Below are 9,133 nucleotides of genomic sequence, written 5' to 3'. Positions count from 1 at the left end.
ATGGGCTAAATGGGTAAGGGGCAGTAAGGAATCTACTCCTGAAATCATTGTTGCACTATATGCTAACTAATTTGGATGTAAATTAAAAAAAAAAAAAAAAAAGAAAGAAACCTGAACCTGGGGCAGCTGGGTAGCTCAGTAGGTTAAGCGTCCAACTCTTGATTTCGGCTCAGGTCATAATCTCATGGTTCATGGGTTCAAGCCCCACATCTGGTTCTGCACTGACAGTGTGGAGTCTGCTTAGGATTCTCTCTCTGCCCCACCCCTGTTCACACACTCTCTTTCTTTCTCTCAAAATAAATAAATAAACTTTAAAAAAAAAGACCTGAACTTAAATGAGATTTTGAATTATTAGCAATATTCCTCTGACATATAAGTAAACTAGAGTCCAAATATCCTTTCTTAAAATGTTAGGTTTTCAAATTTTCACTTGATTGTTGAATAAAGAAAAATAGCCAGTATTTTTTTTGAAAGATAGTTACAAATGATAGAAATATCCATTCATATAAGCCATTTCCCCTTGTATACCATTTAGTAGAATACATGTGAAATTCACTCATCTTTCCCTCCTGAATCCAGGCAAAATAAGATTTGGGACAACTTAATTATGATTCCAAGATTATATCTCTCTGTATCTGGCTCAGTCATCACTTGGTTTTTGGTAGAACCAGAAGGTAAATCTGCTGTAATACCAGATTTTACAAGCAGCTGGCAGAAAGTGGGTTGACTGTTACAGCACCTGATGGCAGGTAGCTGAAAGGAATTGGCAATTCTTTCAGTTCTGCCTACTTACAAACTCTAGATACAGCAGGAATAGAGTAGGTAAAATTAGATTTAAACTTAAAAAAATTCCTACATTTTCAAGTAACACAACTGCCAAGAATCCCTTACTTCCCCAAGAATAAAATATCAAAAAGTAGAATTAGCTCACACTTATGTTGTAAATACTGTAATGCAAATTTAAAAGTTACTATAATTACATCTGATAATGAAATAAAGTTTAGTACTTGTTAGTCTCACGGCACCTAGCAGAAACGAGACTTTCAATAAGCACAAAATAATACACACTGACCACTAGTGAACAGTACAAATAAATACCAATGAACTCAAAATAGTTTGCTTTATTCGTTAAAGAAGCACAAGGGTCTGAGATTTCTCTCCATATAAATGCCTGAATATAAAAGACTACCACGTATACAGTGATTTATACAGTTAGGTATTCGTAAAATGAAATTTTGTAATTCAAAATAAGAATTACATTAACATGACACAAATGCTTTTGGTAAAATGATTCATAAAATTTGAGAAAAAATGTCGTACCTACACTCCCATATGCAATGTGTATCTGTTTACATCTAAAGTAAGATGGTTCTGAGATATATTCTTGAAATACATTTGTTTCTTGTGAGAACACTCAGAGATCACTACAAGCTTTAAAAAGATATAGTTTTCAAAAAAAATGATTGACACTATTCTTTAGCCTTTCCATCATGGTTAATCCTACTCAGAAAACAAAGATTACACAAGCAGAGTACAATCATTCTCTTTACAACTACAGAAAGTATCTAATTATTATCAGTTGAGCTAGAACAGATTACTTACAGGAGACAAGCTGATTTAGGAAAAACATAAAACACTAAAGAGACTTAGGAATGAACAATGATGCACACATCTGTTCAACAAATTAGTGGTTACCTACCAGGTAGAAAGCACCATACTAGGTACAGTAAGAGAAACAAGAAGTAAAACATTCCATCACTATTTACAAACTTAAGACCACTGTACAATAAGCCTTAGAAAACAACATAAGAAATTACAAGGCAATATATGCTTAAAATCAAATCAGCAATTTAAACAGTAAGATCTGAGGAGAGATTACATCCAATTCTTGTGAAGGCACTTCAACCCCATGTACTTAGTGTAGTTTTTACTACAGGAAGTCAAGCAGATTCTTGAAATTACCATAATTTCAAAAAAGTAGCAGCACTGGGGTGGCAGCATCTCCCTATTCAGCCCCTTCAGCTAGAGAACGGGGAAAAGGAATAATCAGGTAGGAAATTAGACTAAATGACCACTAAGGTCACTTTCTTACATCTACAGTTCTTTCTTGATTTAAGAATATACAAAATCTGAAATACAATGGAGTAAAATGTGTGAAAACTGAAACTCATAAAGCACTGAACTGTTGTCTAAGGCAACAGTTTTCAAACTCTGATGAACATCTAAATTCATCTAATAACATCCAAAGGACTGAATAATTTGTTAATTACATAGATGCCTATCTACCGTCTCAAACCTTTGGAATCAGAACCTATAAATGTGCCGTCAGGGCAGCATTTGTATTTTGAGCAGCTCCTCAGGTGTTCTGATGCACAGTGTGAGAATTAAATGTGATATGACTAAGTACACAATCTTCAGTGGCAAGGAAACCTGGGTTCAAATGCCTGTTCTAATACTTACTAGCACTGTAACCACCAACTACCTCCCTAACACTATTTCTAATCCATAAAAAGGGGGAAATGCCACCCACATATCATGTGGTTGTTCAGAGGATTAAAGATGATGACACATAAAATGTTTAACACAATTCCTGGCACATTTAGTAAGCACTGAATTCATTCATTCATTCATTCATTCACTCATTCAACAAACATTTATTAAGCACTTACACAGTATCAGATGAGAAACATCTCATTAATTTATTAAGTATTAATAAATATGGCAACTCTGCAATGGTGTCATGTGAACATATAATTATGAGACTCTACCTTAACCAGGAAAGTCTTCCCTGAACCAGGAAAGTCTTCCCTGAACTGGATGAAAAGGAAAAGAAGCGCACTTCCAAGCAGAGGAAGCATCATAACCAAAAGCCATGTACCTGAAGCAGAACAGAAAGAACAAGGTGACTAGGGGAGAAAGGAATGCCAGAAAGCACTGTGGAGATGAGGTTCAAAAGGCAACTGGGAGGCCAAACAGGTTGTTAAGGATGTTAGTTTCTCTTAAAAAACAATGGAAACCACTGAAGGGTTTTAAACATGAAGACAATGTGATTAGATCTGCATTCTGAAACAGTCACTCAGTCTGGTGTGGAAAACTACAGAGCAGGCCACAGAAAATACAAGTAGACCATAATGAGGAAGCTGGTTATACCTCAGATGAGAGATGATGATGGCTGGAATGAGAGTACTAGTAGTGACAATGAAGAGTGGACATATTCAAGAAGCCAAATTAACAGGACATCGAGAGAGTGATATGAGTCATGAGAGACAGGAAGATGTCATACTCTACTCCTACAAAAAAGGGATGGATGATGAAGCTAGTCACTGAGTTAAACACAGTAAGAGGACCTATTTTGGGGGGGCGGGGGGTAAATAATGAATTTCAAACATGTGAGTTGGGTAGTTATTCCTAACGATAATTGATTTGTTCAGAAGTATTCTATGATACATGTCTGTTTCTGTTGCATGTTTACGGATCTTAGAAGACTAGGTTTCAGCATGTGTGTAAAGTGGATCTGAAAAGAATGAAGGTCCTTACCTTCCATTAGGTTCCTTTCCTTGACAACAATCCTCCAAAAGTTTCTTTTACGACTAGTTTAAAAATGACAAACCATATTTAAACTTTAAAATTAATATTTTTATATTAAAGAATAAGACAAATGCCAAACCAAAAAAAAAAAAAAAGCCTGTAAAGAAGGAAGCTTCAAGTACCTGACTTTCAAGCCATTACCAGAATACAACTGGCTTTTAAAGTGACAGGCAGGTCTGGAGCATTTTCGTTAGACTATGTTAATTTTCCGGAATGGAGAGGGATGCAAACGCTACTTTAAAAAATTATTATTCACAGAATCCAAATTGTAAAAAAAAAAAAATAAAAATAAAAATAAAAAAAAAAAAAGGTCATCATACAAATAATTCCTGAATTTGATCTATAAAAAACTAGTTTGCACTTATAATTTTAAGTCACTATTGACACGGCACTTTTAAGTGGCTCGAGTGCAGTGTCTCATGAAGACTGTCATAAGGGCTGACCTGACAGTACTGGTATGTATTCAGTCGGATCCCAAGAAGTTTTTGCAAGCTTTACGGATCTCAACCTTCCTCCACCCTTTCTCTCCCGCTTAGAAAAAGAAGAGTGAGGGAGCCACCGAGGGGAGTGTTAGTCTTCGCAAAACACCTGCCCCACCCACCTCACCCACAATAACCTTCCGTTCCAGAACTAGAGCTACTGTCTGAAAAGGACGCCGGGCCGTAGGGCGCTGTTTGGTAACCCAGGTAATGAGGTGCAGACCTCAGAACTGACTGGAGCGGTCTCACCCAGCCGCGGAGTAGTATCCAATTTCCCAAAAGGGAACCAAGATCTCCACCACGGAAACCCGAGCTCCAAGGCCTGAAAGAGGGTTCTCCCTCCCACAGATGGCTCCGGCCCCGGTCTCCCGTCGCCTCAAGGCCTCTTCGGGGAACTCGGGCCTCTCGGATCCCCTCCCCGGAGCTCGCCAGTCCCCCAGCTCGGCTACACACGGGCGTCCACCGTCCCGGCCCGCAGCCGGCAGCCCCGTCACCAGGCAACAGTCACCAGCTCCAAGGGCCTTGGGAGGCCTACCCCGGGTGCGGGTCCTTCCCCGTTCCCTCCTTGCTGGCCTAGAGAGCCCAGATGGGAGTGTGGCAGGTGAAGGAGATCGCCCTGTGCCCGTGGGCGGTCACTCACCTCTTCCCTCTTTCCCGGGAGGGGCGGTGCTGGGGCTCGTTTCCCCCGCCCCCCCAAACGCTTCCTGGCTGCCCCTACTCAGCCTCAGAGCCTTGCCGCGGCCGCCGGCTTACTCCATAGCCTTCTCCACCCGCGCGGCCTCAAAGGCTGGAGCCGGAGGAGGGAAGGGGGAGGGGAGGGGAGGGACTGGGGAGGAAGAGTACGGGAGGGGGAAGAAGACCGAAAGACCAGCCGGCCAGGGCATGACGTCACTTCCGTCAGGCTTGGAGGGGCGGGGCCTACGCTCCCTGGGCCCCGCCCACCGAGTGCCAGGTGGGGGCGGTGTTACGAGCTAGGGGAGGAACCCGAGCGCTAGCTGACGGCGGTCCTTTTGACTCCGCGATTCCGGAGCCTTGGCAGCCGGAGTAGGCTTCCGGGGCCAGGACCGAGCGAGCAGAGTTTCGTTAGCCCTAAAGGTGGCTTCTGCCGGAAAAGGAGGACAGGTAGCCCTATAGATCCTAACCAAATATGTTCTGAAGGGAACGGCAGCTGAGAGGAGCGGGTGGTTTGGACTTGCCTCCTGAGGGCCAGCCCTTTCCTGACCCCGCCCCTTTCTCAGCCCACCTGCTGTCTGGTCCGCGGTAAAGAATCGCTCGCTATTCGGCTTTTTCCGGAGCTACTCTGCCCAAGGTGTCCACGAAAGCAGTGCTTCACAAACATGAATATGCACACGAATCATCTGGGGACTTTGTTAAAATGTAGTTTGGATTCAGGGATTGGGTCTGATACTCCGCATATCTAGTAAGTTCCCAGATGACGCCAATGCTGCTGCTGGTCAGCAGGCTGCACTCAGAACAACAAAGGATTAAAGTACGAGGTGGCAAGCAGGAGAATTATTTTCTTAACCTAGACTACTTATTTAATGAAAGTTAGAGAAGCAGATGGCCACACCCTTGTCTGCACCGATCATAGACTCCTAGCCTTTTCCACCCCACTTCACCCTACCCCCGTCCCTACTCGCCCATCACTCCCTGGTCCCCTCTTCCTCTAATTCCTCCCTTTCCACTATTCACCCTCTATCCCCTACTCCTGTCTCCGCATTGTCCACAGGGTCTTGGGCTAATATTTCAAGGATAGACAGCTTCTGTTACTAAAGGCATTTGAAGGTGATGGACTTTTATTTCTGTCATTTTGTCATAAACATCAGACTATTATGCAAAATTGGGCATCCTGTTTCCAAAGGAGGAGAGAGCTTAAATTCTTGGATTCTAACAACAAAAGACCTAGAAACAACAATCTAGATGTTTCAACTTATTCCATTATCATTCTTAAAATTGTTTAATTAAAAATTTACTGGGGTAGGGGCGCTGGGGTGGCTCAGTCGGTTAAGCGTCTGACTTCAGCTCAGGTCATGATCTGGTGGTTCAAGCCCAGCTTCCGGTTTTGTGCTGACAGCTCAGAGCCCGGAGCCTTCTTCCATTTCTGTGTCTCCCACTCTCTCTGCCCCTCCTCCGCTGGTACTCTGCCTCTCTCAAAAATAAATAAAACATTAAAAATTTTAAAACAAAAGAAAGTTATTTTAAAAATTTTACTGGGGTAGAGAGGAATGAGGAGTGACTACTAAGGTCTGAGGGTTTTTTTTGAAGTGATGAAATGATCTGGATTTAGATAATAGTGATGTTGCACAACTGTGTGAGTGTACTGAAAAAGCATTGAATTGTGCATTTTAAAAGGGTGGATTTTGGGGTGCCTGGTGGCTCAGTTGGTAAAGTTCATGACTCTTGATCAGGGGGTCGTGAGTACACACCGATGTTGGGCATTAGCGCCTACTAAAAGATAATAATAATTAAAAAATAAAAGAAATAAAGGTGAATTTTGCGGTATGTGAGTTTATCTCAATGAAAAATTTTACTGTCTCCAATTAATTGAAAAAAGTATGTATATTATTTAAAAGCCCACAAATAAATAGAATAAAAAGTGAACATCCTTTTTCATTATAAACCTATTTCCCAAAGGTTAATAGTTTGAAGGTTAGCCTTCTATACCTTTCCATTTATTTACATATACTTGTATGTAATTCAAGAATTCATTTATATATAACTAAGATGATGGTATACACATTCTCCAAAAAAACTAGCAAGTTTTTTTGGTTTTGTTTTGTTTTTTCTATTTAATGAAATCCTTCCATGCTATAAATCTCATTCTTCCAAACTGGCTGTTAAATATTCCATAGTGAGGCTATGACATAATTTATTTAAATGTTCCCCAAGTGATGGACATTTTTATTGTTTTCAGGTTTCCGTTATTTCTCACAAACTTTTTTCTTACAGATCAACTGGCAGATAAATCAATTAGTTTTATTCAGCTGCTTGCCCTAGATCTCTTTCATGAAGGGCTTGCCATTGGTCAAAAAAGGCAAAAAGAAAAAGAAAAGAGCCTCATGAAGCCACAGGTCTGTCATAATTAAGACTCCAATGTGTGTGTGCATTCCTTTTAAATATTTTCTTAAAAAAGTATTGTTCAGGGGCGCCTGGGTGGCTCAGTCAGTTAGGCGTCTGACTTCGGCTCGGGTCATGATCTTACAGCTCATGAGTTGGAGCCCCGCATCAGGCTCTGTGCTGACAGCTCAGAGCCTGGATCCTGCTTTGGATTCTGTGTCTCCCTCTCTTTCTGCCCCTCCCCCACTTGTGCTCTGTCTCTCTCTGTCTCTCAAAAATGAATAAATGTAAAAAAAAATTAAAAAGTATTCTTCAAGATTAAGTATAGCTAGTCATCATGTAATATTAAGGCTATATAAATTCACATAATAATGCATTTGATATCAGTAAAGCAAGTTCCTACATTTACTCTGTTTTTATTGGCAGACAAACATGGTGTAGGGTTAGTAAATAAATTATGGTTTACATAGGATGGGAGGAGAAGAAACAAGAGAGACACTAGCAACAGATATGCCACACAAAAGCATAAGGTTGTCAAAACTGGGAAACTTACATATTTTTGTGTAATCTAAATTGTAAGAAACCTGTTTATTCATTTTTTTCTTTTCTTTTCAGGATGCTCTAGTCCTTTCAAGCTACTCAGCTATGGGATGATATTATTCACTCCCTTCAGACTCAGGTGGAAATAAAAAAAGAAGCATCATTGACGAACATACAAGAACTGTTTTACTGGCTCTGATGCTGTTGATGTAGCATCAAGTCATCTTATGCAAAACATGTGCTTAAGTAGTAATGACACCTCTCCTCTTAAAGGAGTTTGTCTTTGCCAAGTTCTAACGAATCATCAAGTACTTGAACCAGTAGGAATGAAGCTACTGAAAAATGAAAAGGAACTCTAATTTGAAGTCCCAACAAGTTTCTAGGCAATAAATCATCATATATATATATATATATATATATATATATATATATATATATATTTTTTTTTTTTTTTTTTTGCAAAAGAAAAAAGCATGCTGGGAATGGGTTAACTGATGAAATAAGAGCAAAGAAATATTTAAGGTTAGTGTTAACCAAAATACTATAATATATTGTATTTAGACTCTGACAGAACAGTCTTCATTGAGTTAAATGTTATACTTTCCATTTTATTCAGAAGCCAGTAAAAGAAAAGCTGTGTAGAAATTAATCTATGTCCATGTCTGCTCTAAAACTGCTGTGGAAGACATTACCACATAATTTTTTTCAGAATTTATAGAAGGAAAAACTTTTACCTTCTTTGATGAATTGTATGCTTTATAATTTTGAAACATGACTTAGCCAAAGTAAAAAGAGCCAACAGTATGTGGGAACTCAGAACAAAAGTTTTCTATTCAATCATTGCAAAAATGTTAACTTTACATTTAGCATATATTCTTTCTCTTTATTTACAACCCTACTTGGTCCTCTTTTGGTGATATCCTATTATCTAATAAATGTATTACTTGTGTTTTTTATTTTTATCCCCATGAAATCCTTTGTGAAAATAGGGAATGTCTAAATAAGTTTCAATAAGTTAAAACATATATTTGAAATTTTGATCCCTTATACAATATAATAGAAAAGTCCACATATTATTTCTTAACAGACCAGGAGATGAAATGATTTAGAATCCTATAGCACAAGAATTGAGGAACTTGGGGCATCTGGGTGGCTCCATTAGTTGAGCATCCAACTCTTGATTTTGGTTCAGGTCATGATCCCAGGGTTGTGGGATTGAGCCCAGCACCAGGCTCTGAGCTAAGTGTGGAGCCTGCTTATGATTCTCTCACTCTCTCTCTTTTTCTCTGCACCACCTCCATCCTCTCTCAAATTAAAAAAAAATAAAAATAAATAACTGAGAAATTATCCATACAGTAAGTGGAAATGTGGTTATACCTCCAAATATCACAAACCTGTGACAAACCTGTTCTCTCACTTTCAAAAGAAGGTAATTTCATTTTTCATAATTTTTTTTTCAGGAAGAACTG

The 9,133-nt window shown here is 39.5% G+C and overlaps 1 protein-coding gene across 2 annotated transcripts in view; it reads right to left on the bottom strand.

Moving 5' to 3' along the window:
- The window catches only part of SCYL2 (SCY1 like pseudokinase 2), a 70,573-nt gene extending 65,642 nt beyond the window's left edge, over window positions 1-4,931 (bottom strand). The window contains exons 1-2 of one of the 2 annotated variants that reach the window (XM_030323481.1): window positions 4,708-4,917; window positions 2,769-2,878 (exon numbers count right to left, since the gene is read on the bottom strand). The gene's annotated coding sequence lies outside the window, so the exon portion shown is untranslated. Of the gene's footprint in view, window positions 1-2,768; window positions 2,879-4,707 lie in introns of both variants that reach the window. The other variant, XM_030323480.2, reaches the window with a different exon arrangement.
- Between the last annotated feature and the right edge of the window lie 4,202 nt (window positions 4,932-9,133).

The sequence above is a fragment of the Lynx canadensis genome, chromosome B4 (genome assembly GCF_007474595.2).
Source record: "Lynx canadensis isolate LIC74 chromosome B4, mLynCan4.pri.v2, whole genome shotgun sequence".
Lineage (NCBI taxonomy): Eukaryota > Metazoa > Chordata > Mammalia > Carnivora > Felidae > Lynx > Lynx canadensis.
The sequence above is the reverse complement of the archived record's forward strand: the minus strand, read 5'-3'. Positions and strand labels throughout refer to the sequence as shown.